This window comes from Balaenoptera physalus (genome assembly GCF_965194825.1).
Source record: "Balaenoptera physalus genome assembly, chromosome: 3".
In the NCBI taxonomy this organism is placed as follows: Eukaryota; Metazoa; Chordata; class Mammalia; order Artiodactyla; family Balaenopteridae; genus Balaenoptera; species Balaenoptera physalus.
Window position 1 is genome coordinate 79,206,144 of NC_138890.1, and position 18,651 is coordinate 79,224,794.

Here is an 18,651-nt window from a genome sequence, read left to right on the forward strand (position 1 = left end):
AAATTGGACTGTATCAAAATTTAAAACTTTTATGCATCAAACTTTTGTACTATCAACAAAGCGAAAAGGCAGCTCGTGGAATGAAACAAAGTATTTGCAAATTATATATCTGACAAAGTGTTAATATCAAGAATATAAACAGAATTCCTACAACTCAACAACAAAACAAACAACTCAATTTAAAAATGGGCAAAGGACTTGAACAGGAATTTCTTCAAAGAAAATATACAAATATCTAATAAGCGCATGAACAGATGGCTTTACATCTCTAATATTAGGGAAATACAAATCAAAACCACAGTGAGATACCACTTCCCATTCATCAGAACGGTTATTATCAAAAAAACAGAAAATAACTATTGGTGAAGATGTGGAGAAATCGGAACTCTTGTGCACTGCTGGTGGGAATATAAAACAGTGCAACACTGTGGAAAGGAGTATGGCAGTTCCTCAAAAAATTAAAAATAGGATTACTATCTGATCCAACAATTCCACTTTTGGATATATACCCAAAAGAACTGAAAGCCAGGATGTGAAAAGATAATTGCCCGCCCACATTCATAGCAGTAGTATTCACAATAGCCAAAAGGAGGAAACAACCCAATTGTGCATCAGCAGATGAATGGATAAAGAAAATGTGGTATACACCTACAATGAAATATTATGCAACCTTAAAATGGAAGGAAATTCTGACACATGCTACAACATGGATGAACCTTGAAGATATTATGTGAAGTGAAATAAGCCAGTCACAAAAGGACAAATACTGTATTACCCCACTTATATACGATACCTAGAATAGTCAAATTCATAGAGACAGAAAGTAGAATGATAGTTGCCAGGGGTTGGGGGAAGGGAGGAAAGAGGAGTTATTGTTTAATGAGTACCGGGTTCCCATTTTACGAGATGAAAAAAGTCCTCGAAGTGGATAGTAGTGATGGGTGCACAACAGCGCGAATGCCACTGAACTGTATACCTTTTTATAAAATGGTTATAATAGTAAATTAAAAGTTATGTATATTTTACCACAATGTTTTTAAACGTTCTTTAAAAACAAAGACTATAACAATCATGAAAGCATATTAGTCCACGTGCCAAGTGAGTTTCATGAGATGCCAGCCATACGGACTTAACATAGTTCTTCTTTACAATATCATCCCACTTCATCTGATAGACATGAGAATCTGTGATCCACCAGGGTGAACTCTGAGTGCACCTGCAATGGCAGGACTGGTCATAGGGTCTGTGGCTTAGAGAAGGAAATCAATGGAAACAAGAAAGAAAGCTTACAAGGGCTGGTTGAACACAATGAGGTGAGCAGGAAAACTGAAAGCATTTCAGGCCAAAGGGAGTTTAGTGAACCTGATGATTCTTGAACATTATTGGCAAGGCTACTTGTAACAGACATCAAACTACTTATTATAACAGGGGAGATAAAAGTCAACTGGTACAGTTTGTGAGAATGAAGTCTTTAGACTACTAACAGGACAAAAGTGTAGACAGTAGGGATTGTTTATCAGACACTAAATGTAATACAGAGAGAAACTAAAGAATCTCATTGCAAAAACACATAAAATTGCCTCATGGATGCTGAAACAATCTTGCGGTTGGAGACAGCAATGATTTCACACATTTTACAATATTAGAAGGTCTGGCCCCGCTTCCTCTGGAAAAGTGAAGATTCTGATTTTTTTTCATCCTCTCTGCTTCAGGTGGATCTGAGAAACTCAGACTTGTTTGGCATGACGTGTACCACCATTAAATATGCTTACAGGAGTTTAAATATCAATGGATAATGAATAACGTAAAATTAACAATGAATAAAAGACATACCAAATTTGACACTTCCACGAATTGAGAACTAATAGCAAATTCACAGCAAATAAGAGAAAACTCCAACAAAGTAACCAGGAAAAAGCTCCAAAAGATTTAGTTATAATGTAGAAAAGAATTTTCAAGAAAACGTGTCAATTAAGCTTTGGGCAAGATTTAAGAGCAGAGGCAAAACTCTCAAGTTCATGGTGGTGCTAGAAGATCCAAGTCCCTGCTGTGCCTAAGGTGAGCAGTGAAGGAAGAAGATAAAGACATGATGCTCCCTGGGAGGTAAGAACAGCAGGAAGATACACAAAGAGCTGCCAATGAGCTCCATCAGCAAGGGGCCCCCCAGTCCACTGGCAGCACAACGGGACCCAGACACCTGCCCACAATGCCTGAAGCACACACCAGAAGGATGTTCTGTGTCCAAAGACATGCCCAGCTTCAGAGCCAAAGGCCTGTCCAGGTGGGCAAAAGGTAATTGACCTATGTGCTTGTCTTCTTTTTATTCCTCTTTTTATTGACGTCAGGTCACTGAATATTCGTATTATAAAAGCTAAGCTCCGTTTCATAGAGATAGCCATTTCAGGGTTTGGGATTTAGACAAACGATCTACTTCACAACCACCAGCCATAAGACCCACATCACTTTACTTCTCAGTATTCAACTTCCCTAAATCCTCCTCGATGGCTACATTTTACCCAAAAGACATCTCTCCATTCACAGGAGCAGGGCTTCATGGGGGAGCAATTGCTCACACTTTCTGTGACTCGCCAACCACGGTTCTTGCGAGTAAATGTCACCACGGCTTAATAACACTTTCTGTGTAGAACATGGAGAGGAATACAATTGCATTTTATAATCAGATCTACGTCTGTCCTTGTGACATAGCAACAGAGGAGAATAAAACATTCACTGACTGTCAAGCCTCGAAAGATGCCTTTAAATCGCCCAGCTTTATGTTTCAGTGGCCTTTTTTATTGAAACATAATCAACGCATATTTGATGAAACGGACACAAGACTATGGGAAGAACAACGATTCCAAATGTGGAGAAGGTCTGGACGTCTTACTGTTTGTTATTTCAGTAATTTAAGCGTTTTGAGATTCAGGTCTATGAAACTCCTTTCTAACCCAAGTCAAGGACTTGGTCTCTCTCCAAAGTTTTTTAAAGAAAACACGGGTTCAAAGTGAATGCACATCAGTCATGTGGGGGAAAGGCGGCTTTTGTAGTGAGACACGGATCTGAATCTCAGCCTTATCACTTACTAGTTACATGACCTGACGTTAGTGTCTTTACCTCTCTGAGCCTCAATTTTCTGTCTGTAAGATGGTGCTGATAATGCTTACTTCTGCTGCTTGCTGAGGATATTAAATGGGGTATTGAAACCTACATTACCTGGCACAGAGCCAGGGACATGGTCAATGTTTTAAAAATTGAAGGTAAAAAGAGGTTAGGAAATCTCTGGCTTCTATATGTTCTGAGGAGAAGGAAGAGGATGGGGAGAGAAGGAAAGAAAAGAAGGAGTATCACAGCACAATGCACTGACATCCCTAAGATATGTCACTGTCCTAACATCCTTTCTAATAGAAACACGGAATAGAATCAAAGACCCATCTTATGCAGCCAACTCATAAAGCAGGTATAGGACTCCCACCATAACATCAGGAGTCCAACGGGTTCCACTGTAATTAACTTGGATTTGTGCTCAGACCATTCAGATGTGAGGATAAAATCATTTCTTAAATAAACTAAAGGGAATTTAAAGCTATCCCTCTACCTCCAGTCTCTACTGCAAGGGATAAAGAATTTCCATATCCGTCTCCCTTTCCCACTCACTTCAGACATGCCATGCCCCCACTAGGATGCATTTATCCTACTTCCCTCTCTTCCATCTCTGTTCGGGTGAAAAAACTCATCCATTCCTGAATTGGTTCAGTCTTTTGGATCGGTTCTAATCGATTTTCTTCATATCTCATCACAGAATGATAACTTTAGGCAAGGCTTGAAGAGTAAACTGCAGCCAACTAGCAAATTCAAAACAAGCCCAAGGTCAGCAGCACACCAGTGAGACCAGGGTTCATTACTTAAACGTTAGAATCATTTCACATGAAAATGAAAAGGAGGGTTAACCAGTTAATGAATCTGGCACGGTAGCATCCAGAGGGGCAGGGGAGGACAAAACACTGAATGAGTTCAGAAACCAAGGAGACATTATAAACAAAGAGGGTCATTGCCTACATGTTCCTGCTTCTCTCCTTAAGATATGAATGTCCTTTGAATCCTATCATTTAAGAGTGCAACCCTTTCCAGCTCTGGGAGGCTTGAATGCCTCTAGTGAAATGCCAGCATTAATGAAAGTCCAATACCTTTCCACCTGCAGCACCTGTGCAGACAAATTGTCCCAGGCCTCAGACAAGCTGAAGAGCCTCCGTGTGCTGTAGATGCAACAGCTGGTAGAGTCAGTGTTCATTTGCTGAATGGTTCCTGTAATCCCAGCTTGAGCTGGATAGGAAACTCTACAAAGGTAGCTAACTCGGAGCTTCCACGCAAGAAACATCTGTCGACTAAACAACTTTGTGTGAGACGCCTGCCTTCTCGGTTGTGGCGAATGATGACAAAGACTGCCACCAGACAGAGTGACAATGGTAGTCAACACATCCTTTCTGAAGTGACACAGCAAGACTCCATCGCCACTAGCTCCAGTTGTTAAACAACATCTGGCACAGAACCAGAGTCATTTACCCAACCCCCTCCTTGGAATACAATGAACACTTGGTTATTCACACTGCATTTGGTCCCCTTCCACTGAGAGGTATTTTAGCTACCTATTTGTTCTATCTATTGACTTTATTCTGCATCATTGTATCTACTCTACAAAGCCTGTAAGCATTATTATCAAAAAGAAAGATGAAAACAACCTTTTCAGGAACACAGTGGTAGAAACCTTCAAACCACCCAACTAACTTCAAAGTATTATCTTACTCCCAGAATCACCCCAGTGGGTACAAGCATATACTATGGAGAGAGTGTATTTTTCAATAAAAGATTCCCTTGGTTTGTACGCATTGGCTGAAACATGCCCTATCTTCTTATGCAATTATTAGTTCGTTATTAAAATTCTTCAATTGAACTATTTCTTGAGATCTGTTCCTTTGCTGATTCATACCCACTATCACTGATCCTAATCCCACCCTATACCACAGATTCTCAGTAAAAGGAAACGAGAAGATTGTACATACACAAAGCCTATGTTCACACCTTCTCTCCAAAACTAATACACCAATAAAGCCAATAAACCAGTTGAAAATCAATAAAGAGAAAAAGAGATCCTTCCATGCTCCATGCCCACCTGATCTCACATTGTCCTACTTCTACTCTCAGCTTTGTCTTCCATTTCTAGATCTTTTCCTATCTTTTGGGAAAATCTGAACTTATCTTCTGAATGACAAAACTAAATGCCTTTAGTAAGACAGTAGCCCGCAATTCCTTCCCATTACTGGTTCTGTCCTCCGAGCCTAATGATTATTCCTGCACGTAACTTTACACTTTGATTTTTTATCATTACCAAGCCATCAGACATGGATTAGGTGCAAAGTCAAAGTAATAGGAAGTCATATCTCAATATTATTTTTGAGCAACTAACAGTTCCCACTTGAATGAAATGAATTTTATTTACACCAAACTCAATGATATAGCTGTCGTCTGGAACTTCAGTGCTATACTCTACTTACTGGAAGTTTAGCTCATTGGATTCCTGGATTTTAGCACAGAAACCCTGAGTTCCACTCTTCAGGCCTGCCATTGAGTTACTATGTAATCATGCCTAACTCATTTTTTGATTTGTTTGCTTTTTCTCCATTTGTAAAATGGCAATAATCCAAATTCTCCAAGTCAGGGACCGCATTTTAGGATTTATTTTTAAGCTATGTTTCTAGAAGCCCTAAAATTCTGCATAGTTGTTTCAGGTGTAACATACAAATAATTTAGTCCAAATTTTTTATTTTTAATGTATATTTTAACACTGTGGGAATATTCTAGGAGTCACTAACTCACATGTGATATATATTAGATTTTAACACATTTTGGTGAACTGCCTTGCAAGATATGTCTGGTTAACTCATTCTTGTCTGCAAATCTCAGTGTAAAACTCCTACCAAATCTGTGTATATAAATGACCTTACTTTAAATATTTATTAGTAAGTGTGTAGATTAGCCCTGGTCATTTTTTTATAACGGCAGTACCTGGTTTGCTCTCATTTCTAAAGATGTGTAATTAAGTCCTCATGTATGTGAAAGCCTTTGTCAAAGCTTACATGCTAAACTAGTCCATATTGGGCATGTGCAGTACCTAGTCTTATCACGCAAACTTTGGGCAATGAGGCAAGATGGTGCTAGTGGTATAGTGAGAAACTACTAGAGCCAGGTGACAAGGGCTGGTTGATAAATGGCAGATTTTGCAATCATGTTGGGGAATCATGCTGGATTTTCAGGGTGACAAACAGTTTTCGGGATCATAAAGGGTTAGATGAGACACCATTCTGGGTTTCATGCAACTGGATAGGACCTCAGAGAATGGCGAATCCATGTTCCTTGAACACCTCACAGACTGGCCTATTGGTACAATTTGCTAAGTACATATCATTTAAGTTTATCACAGTAAACTGTCCCTTCTCTAAGATTTATATAATAAGAGAACTCAGTTTTCCCATATCAGTAACCCAGTTCTACAATAACATGCCCCTCCAATTTCTATACCATGTAAAATTCAGACTCATCTACCTGGAACACAGTCTTATCAAATAACAGTCAATTACTCAATAACTAATTTCCAACAGATAATGTTTTAATATTACTTAATTATAAACCTTTTAGTACTTATTAGAAGTTTTGTGTGCTTCTTCTCTGACTTTGATGCTTATGATAAGAAATACAAGCAGTAGTTAGGTATTGTTGGTGATGCAATATTGAAATGGAATTTCTTACTATACCTCCCATGGGTTTCTGGGTAAATAATAACGGCAGAGTGTCCTGAGACCACACAGCAGTCCATTACCATTTGCAACTACCTGCCTGTCAAAACAGTATTTTCATAATATAGTTTATATTTTGGAGTCCTAGAGAAAATTATATTTGTAAAAGGAATCAATCACTGGGGAAAAAAATGTTTGAAAACTGCTATTTTGAAGATACAACCACTGGCATCATTTGTAAATCAACCTGATAGGTAGAACCAAAACATCCAATGTGTATTCCATGCTGTATTTTGTCTGAGTTTTGAGTAGGCATCCCCACTGAGACGGAGACTGCTTACTTCAGCCCAACTCAAAACACAGATGGCAAGCTCTCCAAAATCAAATATGCGGTCAATGCATGGAAATAGAAAAAGTAAGTTTTGTGGGAAGACACAAACTTTGGGTTTCATCTGAATCAGAAAGAATACACAGAGGTCTCATGATGATACTATCATGTCACTGATATTTATAATAAATATTGGATGCCTCTGGTCTGGTTTTATATTTATGATAAGGAATTAAAGCAGTTGTTAAATGCTGAGCTGTGATTACACATGGGTTCCAGCTACGCTCTTAGCCTTCCGGTCCAATTCAATCTTTTTTTTTTTAACATCTTTATTGGAGTATAATTACTTTAAAATGGTGTGTTAGTTCATGCTTTATAAAAAAGTGAATCAGCTATACATATACATATATCACCATATCTCTTCCCTCTTGTGTCTCCCTCCCACCCTCCCTATCCCACCCCTCTAGGTGGTTACAAAGCACCGAGCTGATCTCCCTGTGCTATGGGGCTGCTTCCCACTAGCTATCTATTTTACATTTGGTAGTGTATATATGTCCATGCCACTCTCTCACTTCATCCCAGCTTACTCAGCCCACTCCCCGTGTCCTCAAGTCCATTCTCTACATCTGCGTCTTTATTCCTATCCTGCCCCTAGGTTCTTCAGAACCGTTTTTTTTTTTTTTTTTTTTTTTAGATACCATATATAGGTGTTAGCATACGGTATTTATTTTTCTCTTTCCGACTTACTTCACTCTGTATGACAGTCTCTAGCTCCATTCACCTCAATACAAATAACTCAATTTTGTTTCTTTTTATGGCTGAGTAATATTCCATTGTATATATGTGCCACCTTCTTTATCCATTCTTCTGTCGATGGACACTTAGGTTGTTTCCATGTCCTGGCTGTTGTAAATAGAGCTTCAATGAACATTGTGGTACATGACTCTTTTTGAATTATGGTTTTCTCAGGGTATATGCCCAGGAGTGGGATTGCTGGGCCATATGGTAGCTCTATTTTTAGTTTTTTAAGGAACCTCCATACTGTTCTCCATAGTGGCTGTATCAATTGACATTCCCACCAGCAGTGCAAGAGGGTTCCCTTTTCTCCACACCCTCTGCAGCATTTATGGTTTGTAGATTTTTTGATGATGGCCATTCTGACTGGTGTGAGGTGATACCTCATTGCAGCTTTGATTTGCATTTCTCTAAAGATTAGTGATGTTGAGCATTCTTTCATCTGTTTGTTGGCAATCTCTATATCTTCCTTGGAGAAATGTCTATTTAGGTTTTCTGCCCATTTTTGGATTGGGTTGTTTGTTTTATTGATATTCAGTTGCATGAGCTGCTTGTCAATTTTGGAGTTTAATCCTTTGTCAGTTGCTTCGTTTGCAAATATGTTCTCCCATTCTGAAGGCTGTCTTTTCATCTTGTTTAGGTTTTCCTTTGATGTGCAAAAGCTTTTAAGTTTCATTAGGTCCCATTTGTTTATTTTTGTTTTTATTTCCATTTCTCTAGGAGGTGGGTCAAAAAGGATCTTGCTGTCATGTATGTCATAGAGTGTTCTGCCTATGTTTTCCTTGAAGAGTTTTACAGTGTCTGGTCGTACATTTAGGTCTTTAATCCATTTTGAGTTTATTTTTGTGTATGGTGTTAGGGAGTGTTCTAATTTCATTCTTTAACATGCAGTTGTCCAGTTTTCCCAACACCACTTATTGAAGAGCCTGTCTTTTCTCCATTGTATATTCTTGCCTCCTTTATCAAAACTAAGGTGACCATATGTGCGTGGCTTTATCTCTGGGCTTTCTGTACTGTTCCATTGATATATATTTCTGTTTTTGTGCCAGTACCATACTGTCTTGATTACTGTAGCTTTGTAGTATAGTCTGAAGTTAGCACTTGTAATTGGTCTGTTTATATTTTCTATTCCTTCCTGGTTCAGTCTCGGAAGGTTGGGCTTTTCTAAGAATTTGTCCATTTCTTCCAGGTTGCCCATTTTATTGGCATAGAGTTTCTTGTAGTAATCTCTCATGATCCTTTGTATTTCTGCAGTGTCAGTTGTTACTTCTCCTTCTTCATTTCTAATTCTGTTGATTTGCATCCTCTCCCTTTCTTTCTTGATGAGTCGGGCTAATGGTTTAACAATTTTGTTTCTCTTCTCAAAGAACCAGCTTTTAGTTTTCCTGATCTTTGCTATTGTTTCCTTCATTTCTTTTTTATTTATTTCTGATCTGATCTTAATGATTTCTTTCCTTTTGCTAACTTTGGTCTTTTTTGTTCTTCTTTCTCTAATTGCTTTAAGTGTAAGGTTAGGTTGTTTGAGATTTTTCCTGTTTCTTGAGGTAGGATGGTATTGCTATAAACTTCCCTCTTAGAACTGCTTTTGCTGCATCCCATAGGTTTTGGGTCATCATGTTTTCATTTCACATAACTGATGTGTCTTAGATGCTTAACATGAAAACAAATATTCTAAAATCAGCAGTGCCCTTTTGCTTTTTGTATCACTTCTATATGATATAATTATTTAAACAATACTGTAGCCAATTAATGTGCATAGGGGAAAATGAATCAACCATAAAGAAAACTTAAGTTTTTCTATTATTTAATATCTTTTCCTAGAAGGCAACGTGAAAACTTTTTTTTCTCAAGAAAATGACTTGCTATGGGTTCTCCCAGAATCAAACCCAATCATAAACATTCCAGTTCAAATAGTTAATATGAGAAATGGAAGAAACCCCAATAGGAAAGTGAGATAGGGAAGAGAAGGCAAGCATTAAATACTGTGTTACTAGCCAGGTAAGAGTGTGGAAAAGTGGAGGTAATCCAGAGAAACTCTGGGAAACACAAGCTTCCAACTTGAAGGGCCAGGGAGCTGGGGCATTTAGATACCCACTCCCATCAGTCCTTGGTTGAGGACTGCTGCTGGGAAACTATTAATTCCCCTCACTTCCTCCCTGCCATCTACACAGGCAGAGCTGACTTCAACAGCTTCATAAGTTCCTGGGCTGGAAAATGCCAAATAATGGCAGTTGAAAGTTTGCCACATGCACAAAATGGTAGGGTCTAAGAAATACAGGAGGGACAATGGACAAATTGCCAATAGCAGGCAAGTGAAAAACGCAAATTCAGAGGGCGTCACAAGTGATCTTAGCAATTAGAATAGATAATAAGAAACCTCTCTCAACAAGAGCCGGAGACGCACTATTCTTATCATTTGAATAATGAGCGCTGGTTTCCATTTATTAAACAGTTCTTATGTGGCAGGTACTGTACCAATGGCCCAACGTCCGTCATCTCATTTAACACCCACACCAATCCTATTATTACATCACCAGTTTATAGATGAGGAAGTTGGACTCAGAGGGATTAAGTAATTTACTGAATTAACAGACACCAGCCCAGGTCTCTCAGTTGCCAAAATATTATCTCCTTCTGCCTCCCACTGTTTTCAAAGTCGCTAGATGGACAGATATATTTTCTTCAGCTTGAGCATGTCATTAGCTCTGGAATTCTATCTAGAAAACATCACAGTCCCCGCCTTTCAGAGAAAGACCTGTGTCTTCATATCTTTGAAATTCCAGCCTGTGTACCAAAAATGGAGAGACTTCCCACCTGGTGCCCCTGCCATTTTTGCCGCATGGACTTTTACGAGTAGCTCTCATTTAGTGCTCTGCACCTGCCCCTTGGTGGTTAGCACTTTCAAAGAGCTGCAGGTTCCATGAATTACAAAACCATCTCTGCTTCTATTTCCTTTCCCGTCTGATTTCCATTTGCTCTGCCTGGTCATGGATGGGAAGTTTCTTTTTTTGTAGCATCATTCCACTCTGACTTTTCTTTCACCTCTTCACACTCCACATTCCATCAGGTGGCAATTTTATTCTAAGATCACCAGTTAGAACTTTAAAATAGATTTTCAAAGAATATCTGACTGTTAGAACTTCAAATAGCTCAAATATAAACATTTTCTTCAATAAACCTAAATTCGAATCTATTTTAAATAGCATTTTGAGCAAAATAATAATTCATACTTACTTGTATTAGTCCCTTTTTACTCCTGAGTCTCCAAGTCATTCTTAAAACCTTCAAACTTTAAGTCCTCTAACGCTATCACAGCACATTTTTAATTATTGGTATCAAAAGAAAGGGACTATCATAGGGGAAAAGAATTCTATGTTACTTTACCAGCTTAATTTCTACACAAAAGCTTTGAAGTAATCAACAAAAAGAAGAAATGTGAATCCAAATAAGCCACAAACTAGGAAGACAGTCCAAGAATTAACAATGAAGATCAAATCCAAGTACAACAAATCCCATGGAGAATACCGATACGTTTTGCTGTAGTGACATTTCATGGTTAATTGGTGGTTTGTTAAAGATTACATTTCCAAGATCAAAAGGAATAATGATAAAGCACACTCAGAAATGGAAAGCAAGAGGGCTCTATAAACAGTAGCTGTTTGGAAATTATAATGGTACTAAATGACTACTCAGGAAGATAAACAGCTTATCACTTCTCAGGGAATTTTGTAACTTTCAAACCACAGAGTGTTGTGGGCCGAATTTGATCAAAGGTCTCTAGAGTACACTTTCATCCTCATGAGGTTGGGGTCAGGAAGAGGAGAAGGTAAAGAGGACCAGGAGCTATAAGACTGTGAGTTCGAAAGGCCTATAGCGGTCATCTACTTCCAGCATCCTGCCCCAGAATTCCTCAAATTCCATTTTTTCCCATAAGCTGTTATTTCCATCCAGGTGTTACATGTGCCAGACCCTTTTTCTACAGCAATGGCCCTTTCAGGTCTTGAGGTAATTTAAAACAATACAAAGAAAAATCTGCCTTGCAGAATCTTAGGAGATTTCACTGATTTCACATTGCTCTTAATGGAACGAAGGCATGGCATCATCTGCCTAGCCTCATATAAAAAAGGAGGAGAAAAGCAAAACACACTCATTGCCCCGCCGAATCTGGTGACCTACATAGTCCCATGTGTGACACTGGTCCCACATAGAAAAATTTGAGTTTACTGTCCACGCTGATGCTCAGTTAAACCCACCCTATACACAGTCACCTAAGTGACTTTTCTAGAACACAATCTGATGGAGTCACTCCTCTGCCTTCACCTTCAATGAATCCTCATTGCCTACAGAACAAAGTCTACATGACAGAGCCCTGCTTCTCTTTCCAGCCATATCTCCTAGCAACCCCCTTTCTCAGAGTTCATGCCCCAGCCATGCTGAAGAACATACAATATTCTCTTTATCTGAAGGATTTTGTACAGAGTGGTCCCTCTGCCTGAAACTTTCTTTCTTCCTTCCATCTTTGCCTGGGAAGGTCCTGGAAAGTTTCTACTCACCCTGCTGATCTCCACTATCACTTCCTTCAAGAAGTCCCTCTGGGTCTCCCATTCCTTACCTCCACCACTGGGCTTAGTTAAATTTTCCCTCCTGTTTACACCCACAAAGACCCACTTCCTCTATCAAATGACTTATTTCCTATGTTGTAATTACCTATTTCTTTATCAGTCTCTCTGACTGAACTATACACTCCTTAAAGACTGAGAATTTGTTTTCCTCACTATCGCATCTCAAAACCTAACAGAGTAACTGACACATGACAGCAACTCAGTAAATACGAGTTGGATGAATGAATGAATGAACGAATGAAAAACGCATTGACCAGCTGTATGAGGTCAATCTCTGGTCCATCCCTCCCTCTCTTACCTGCAACCTAAAACAAAGCCTAGTACTTCTGGTGGTCTTCCCTGGTCCTGGAGCATTTGCGAAATTACAGCGACATCGTTCCCATCCCAGACACCTCCACTTCCAATAATTTGTTCTCCTTGGCTATAGGAACACCAGTTACCTAAATTTCGCCCGTCTTCTCCCACCACGTCCGAAATCCTCTGAGCCAGGAGCAGCAGCTTCCTTTCACAATGCTAGGACAGGCCACGAAACAGATGATAATCCCTTTGCACATTTCAAGGAGAAGCACCAAGGGAACAGTACCTGGGAAATGCCACTGACAGCTCAGAATATCCACGGCATTTCTACAGCCTCGGCACTGCTCTCGCTCTGGGAATGAAAGTCCAAAAAGCACATCAGAGAACGTTCATTGTCGTAAACAAGCTCCACCTTTGAAACACAATCTAGATAGAACCAAATATAAAAGCCTGCACAATGGATGAAGCCAAGGTCTCCTCCATGATTTCCCTTCTGACAACCCTACTGTCCCCTCAACCATAAAAGGTGAACTTGAAACTCAGGACCTTGCCTTGTCACCAGAAACATCCAAGTTTGGATCAGTCTTTCTGAGACCAGATATTTGCTCTGTGAACAATTAGAGACTTGTCACATACACAGAAGTATAACAGGATTATTTCTGTCGTCCTGGGGACCTGGAGTCTTTCACATTGCTCCTGTTAAAACTCTCAGAACAGCAAAACTTTACCTACAAAGGGTTGAAGCTATGACACTCCCAATTTTCACAAACCTCCTCATCTCTTGTGAGTCACATGCAGCCGATTCCAGGAATTGGAAACATGGTTGTGAGGATGAAACTGACTTTGGGGCTCCCCTTGGATATGGTCTTCCAGACTTACCAAAAGGCCATTAAGAGGAAGGTTTACCCCACCTCAGGGAAACCCGAGGAAGTACTTGCAGTCAAGGGCTGGCCATGGCTTCTGAGCTACATCCAAAAAGAATTTCATACTGTACCTGGATCTGCTGAAGCAATTTCTGACTGTCCGAGAGCCAGCATGTACCGTTCCTGAACTGCCTCCATTGTGGATCATCAGTAGGGCTGTCAGATTTAGTAAATAAAAACACAGGATACCCAGTTAAACTTGAACTTCAGATGAATAATAAATCATTATTTTTAGTATAAGTGTATCCTATGTACTACTTGGGGCATACTTATCTTAAAAATGTACTCATTGTTTTCCTGACATTCATATTTAACTACACAGCCTATATTTTATCGGTCAACCCTACTCATCAGAAACGATGGAGGCTTATAGAGATCCAAGAGATGCCTCAGAGCATCCTCGACTTCTACTTATATGTCTTGGACAGTAAGCACGAACTTGCCACGCCCATTAATTGGCTACAAGGGAGTATATTCTCAATTTTAGAGCTTTTCCACTTGTCATTGCTATTATCTTCTTTATTTTAAAGAGATGTTTATTTTTTTCCAAACTTAATAGCTCATCAAAAAGTATCTGAAAGTTCATTAGACAAGGGAAAAACCACATGATTCTGAAAAGTGAAGGAAACCGCCTGGTGTTTAGTAAAGAAGTATTAGGGAGATTGAAAAAGCCAAACTTAATAAGCAAATCTCTCCAAGGGTGTTTTCATAGCTTCATACCCTCCCACACCCTGAAGATATTATTACATCAAGAATCTAGAACTGCTAACCAAATGTAAGGCTTCCATATGATTCTATCAAACTGAGGATGCTTCTTTACTAAGCAGTGTGTAGACTTGCTGCCCCAGGGACCTTCGCAGTTACAACATAGAGCTCTTCCCTTTGGGATGGAAACAGCAAGCTTTCCTGTGGTCTACACGTTGGCCCCCAAAATACTACACTCCCAATACTTGTCCACTTTAAGTATTTTTCTACATATCTCCATTTTTCTGTTGCTATTTGGACTACATCCTAGACTTGACATTACATAAATTGCATTCAAGAAGCTATTTTTAAAAGTTGGTAGGAAATCTTAAATCTATAGCTTGCAGTCCCTGGCTTACTTTCATCCAGGTGCATAAGGGTTTTCAAAAGTAGTCAGGTTAGTTACCCCATATCACAACCCCACGTTTCTGGCAAAGATATAAAAATGTAACATGATATTTAAGGTCTTAGTTGCAATATCATCAAGCCTCCCAGACACAGGCAATAGAGCAAAATGATTACAGAGGCATGGATTTTGATTTGCTCCAGTGTCCTGGGCAAGTCACTTGGCCTCTGTATTTATTTGTACTTATCTGCACTTATCTGTCACTTGGGGGTACTAATTGTAACTAGTCCTTGGGTATGTTGTACAAATTATCTGTACAGTAGTCAGAAGACACCGACACAGAGTAAGTACGCCACAGACATTGGCTATTAGCTATTGGAAATACTTCTCCATGAAAAAGATTACTTTATCAGTGGATGACTCGGTGGGAGACAGTGAATCACAGAATCACAGCATGTTGAAGGTGACCTACTTCACACTCTATGTGAAAAAAAGAAAAGTGCGTATGTGTAGAAAGTGTCTGAAAGTTTACATAACAAATAGTTAATCATGTTAACTTTGAGGATTAGAATAAATCAGGAAAGGAGTAAAGAAAAAATTGAGTGTAATTCAATTTCTTTATCATTTGTGTTTCTACACTGAGACTTTTAATGCACTGGAGGTGTAATTTTTTTTAATGTGGCAGGATAAAGGTTTTCAAGTTTTCCTGATACATCCGTATTATTATTTCAGAATTGCTGGCATTTCTTGCCGTCTTCCAATCTACACCCATTTCAGTCAGTGGGCCATTCTGGACCTTCGAAGAGATAATAGAGCAGAAGTGAAGTGAGAGAAAAGGAGAGAAAAGAGAAAAGATTTTCTCTTTTCTCTTAAATGACGAAAGGTCTTTGGAATGGGAACAACTCACAACCAAACTTTGGGGAAAGGATTTGATGGGAAATGAGACAAACATCTTACCCCTGTGATGAGAAGGATTCCTTGGGCTGGATGGAGGGAGGTCGGAGGTGGCTGGACAAGGAAACCAACTAGGAAGAAACACACACAAGTGCAGAGCAAACACCCTGAGGCCACTCAGCCTGACTCCATGCAAACATGTGTCCAACAGCCAGTCCTTCCCCTGTGGCTCCCCAGCAAGACAGGTACCTCGGGGGTACCAACTCATTCTGAGTCCATTATGCCTGGCCATTCATAAACTGCTGTCTAACTTCTGAGGAATAAACTCTAAATGTTTATGAGGAAATTGGGGAAGGAGATTGAAAGGTTACTTAAACGGAAAAAAAAGTTCAGGAAGGCAGGATGGTAGAGAGACAAGAAAAGGACCTTAAAAGATAGAAAGGATTGGCCAAAGAAGAGAAAGAAAAAGAAATGATTCCGAATGGGTTAACCTGCAGCTAGGAAGTTAAGGAAGATTACTGATGTGTGAAGACTATGGAATAAAGTGAATAAAATTTATCAGAAGTTGCTGAGAATACGGTAAGAAGCATGATTATCAAATGATGAATTTGCTGCAATGGCATTCTAGGGGGACACTAGGAAGGGGAAGCAAATGTTCATGAGATGACAGTAGCAGGAGGAAAGTTGTTTCAGGGGAAGATCAGTCTTGCAGAGTGTGTATCAGAGGAGGGCAAGTGTGAGCAAGCAATGAAATACTAAGTGTATACGGTTCCTTCATTGAGTGCACCCAGCCCCGTGGTCAGCCTTGAGAACACGCAGGACTTCAGGTACTGGAGCTACTCTGCATTCATCAAGACTTGAGAAAACACACTTAACTCAGATCTTCTCTTCAAACTCCATCTTTCCTTCTTGAGCTTCCTTTGGCCTCCTCCCTTACCCTCAAGCTGTGGACTAATGCCACAGAGCTAGATGGGTCACTAGTGTCTTCCATCCCCTAGCGACTGTGGTTCACATCAGTGGAGTACCAAAGGCAATAACCAAGTAACAGACACAAGAGTGTATGAACAAGAAGAGATTCTGATAAGGCTTTCTGTGACAGTGTGGACCAAGTCGGCTGTATATGCCTGCTATCACCTTAATTATGAGCATCCTTAGGGGAGAAGTTCTCAGAGGGCAGAGCCTGGCTCTCTAGAGGTTCTGCGTCCTCACAGCCCACTCGAAGACCTCAGTTACAGCTTCGGCCCCCAACATCTCTCCCTCTGCCTACTCACAGTTTTGGAAGTCTTTCCTCCACATTTCTCTTGAGAGATGGAGGAGGAAGAGGAGGTTCAGGCCAGCTCAGACTCCCCTGGGAGTCTCCCAGCAGGATGCCTATCATTAACCTCCCATCTTCTAGGAAGCTCCTAAGGTCTCCACATTTGGGGGAGTTTTCATTTCATCTGTGCTTCAAATTGCTGGCTGGAGATGGCCTGTTGGAAGGTGGCTAAAAGCAAGTAGGAATCCTTCGGGCCGCCTGGCCTTTCTCGACTGTCAGACATCTTCCAAGATATTCTAAGAAACACTGTTTGTTCTAGAGAAGGGAGGGAAACAATCCAATTGTCCAATAATGCTTGAATGGAAGATAAATGATGCTATATGCATGTGATTAAATAATATCAAACAGTCAAAAATAAAAGAGCTATACCTATATGGATTAGCATGGATAAATCTTGAAAACATAATATTGATTGAAAGAAAATAAGATAAAGAATGTTAGATTATGATAACAGTTATGTAAGTATTTAAATATTTAAATCAATTCAACATATTGCTTGTATATATAGAGATGCAAGAAAATAAACTTTATTCAAACAACACATTAGTTACATTTAATATGCTCATTTATCTAGGAAACCCAAAAGAACCCACAGATAAACTAGTAGGAACTAATAAGACAGTTCAACAAGGCAGACAGATACAAGATCAATACATTTTAAAACACAATCAGGGTCCTCTAAACTGGCGATAACAAATTAGAAACTGTAAAAGAAAATAAGAAAAAAATAAGATATTAAAAATAGCCACAAGAGGAGATTAGGACAAGATGGCGGAGTAGAAGGACGTGCTCTCACTCCCTCTGGCGAGAAAACCAGAATCACAACTAGCTGCTGGACAATCATCGACAGGAGGACGCAGAAACTCACCAAAAAGGATACCCCACATCCAAAGACAAGGGAGAAGCCACAATGAGACGGTAGGAGGGGCACAATCAGAGTAAAATCAAATCCCATAACTGCTGGGTGGATGACTCACAGACTGGCGAGTACTTATACCACAGAAGTCCACCCACTAGAGTGAAGGTTCTGAGCCCCAGGTCAGGCTTCCCAACCTGGGGGTCCGGCAACGGGAGGAGGAATTCATACGGAATCAGACTTTGAAGCCTACTGGGAATTGATTGTTGGACTTCAACAGGTCTGGGGGAAACAGAGACCCCACTCTTGGAGGGCGCACACAAAATAGTGTGTGCATCACGACCCAGGGGAAGGAGCAGTGACCCCGGGGGAGACTGAACCAGACCTACCTGCTGGTGTTGGAGGGTCTCCTGCAGAGGCGGGGGGTGGCTCTGTTTCACCGTGGGGATAAGGTCACTGGCGGCGGAAATTCTGGGAAGTACTCCTTGGCGTGAGCCCTCCCAGAGTCTGTTATTAGCCCCACCAAAGAGCCCAGGTAGGCTCCAGTGTTGGCTTGCCTCAGGCAAAACAACCAACAGGGAGGGAACCCAGCCCCACCCATCAGCGGTCAAGTGGATTAAACTATTACGGAGCTCTGACCGCCACAGCAACAGTCAGCTCTACCCACCACCAGAGCCTCCCATCAAGCCTCTTAGATAGCCTCAACCACCAGAGGGCAGACAGCAGAAGCAAGAAAAACTATA

General features: G+C 40.2%; 1 long non-coding RNA gene and 1 pseudogene across 2 annotated transcripts in view; one reads left to right on the forward strand and one right to left on the reverse strand.

Moving 5' to 3' along the window:
• The window catches only part of LOC309657871, a 315,556-nt gene that overhangs the window by 90,725 nt on the left and 206,180 nt on the right, over window positions 1-18,651 (forward strand). The gene's annotated exons all lie outside the window — the stretch shown is intronic.
• LOC309657829 (protein FAM170A-like) overlaps window positions 1-18,651 on the reverse strand; it is a 41,910-nt pseudogene that overhangs the window by 14,917 nt on the left and 8,342 nt on the right. The window contains exons 2-3 of the transcript XR_014268319.1: window positions 13,825-13,909; window positions 12,974-13,182 (exon numbers count right to left, since the gene is read on the reverse strand). The product of XR_014268319.1 is annotated as a protein FAM170A-like (transcript). The remainder of the gene's footprint in view (window positions 1-12,973; window positions 13,183-13,824; window positions 13,910-18,651) is intronic.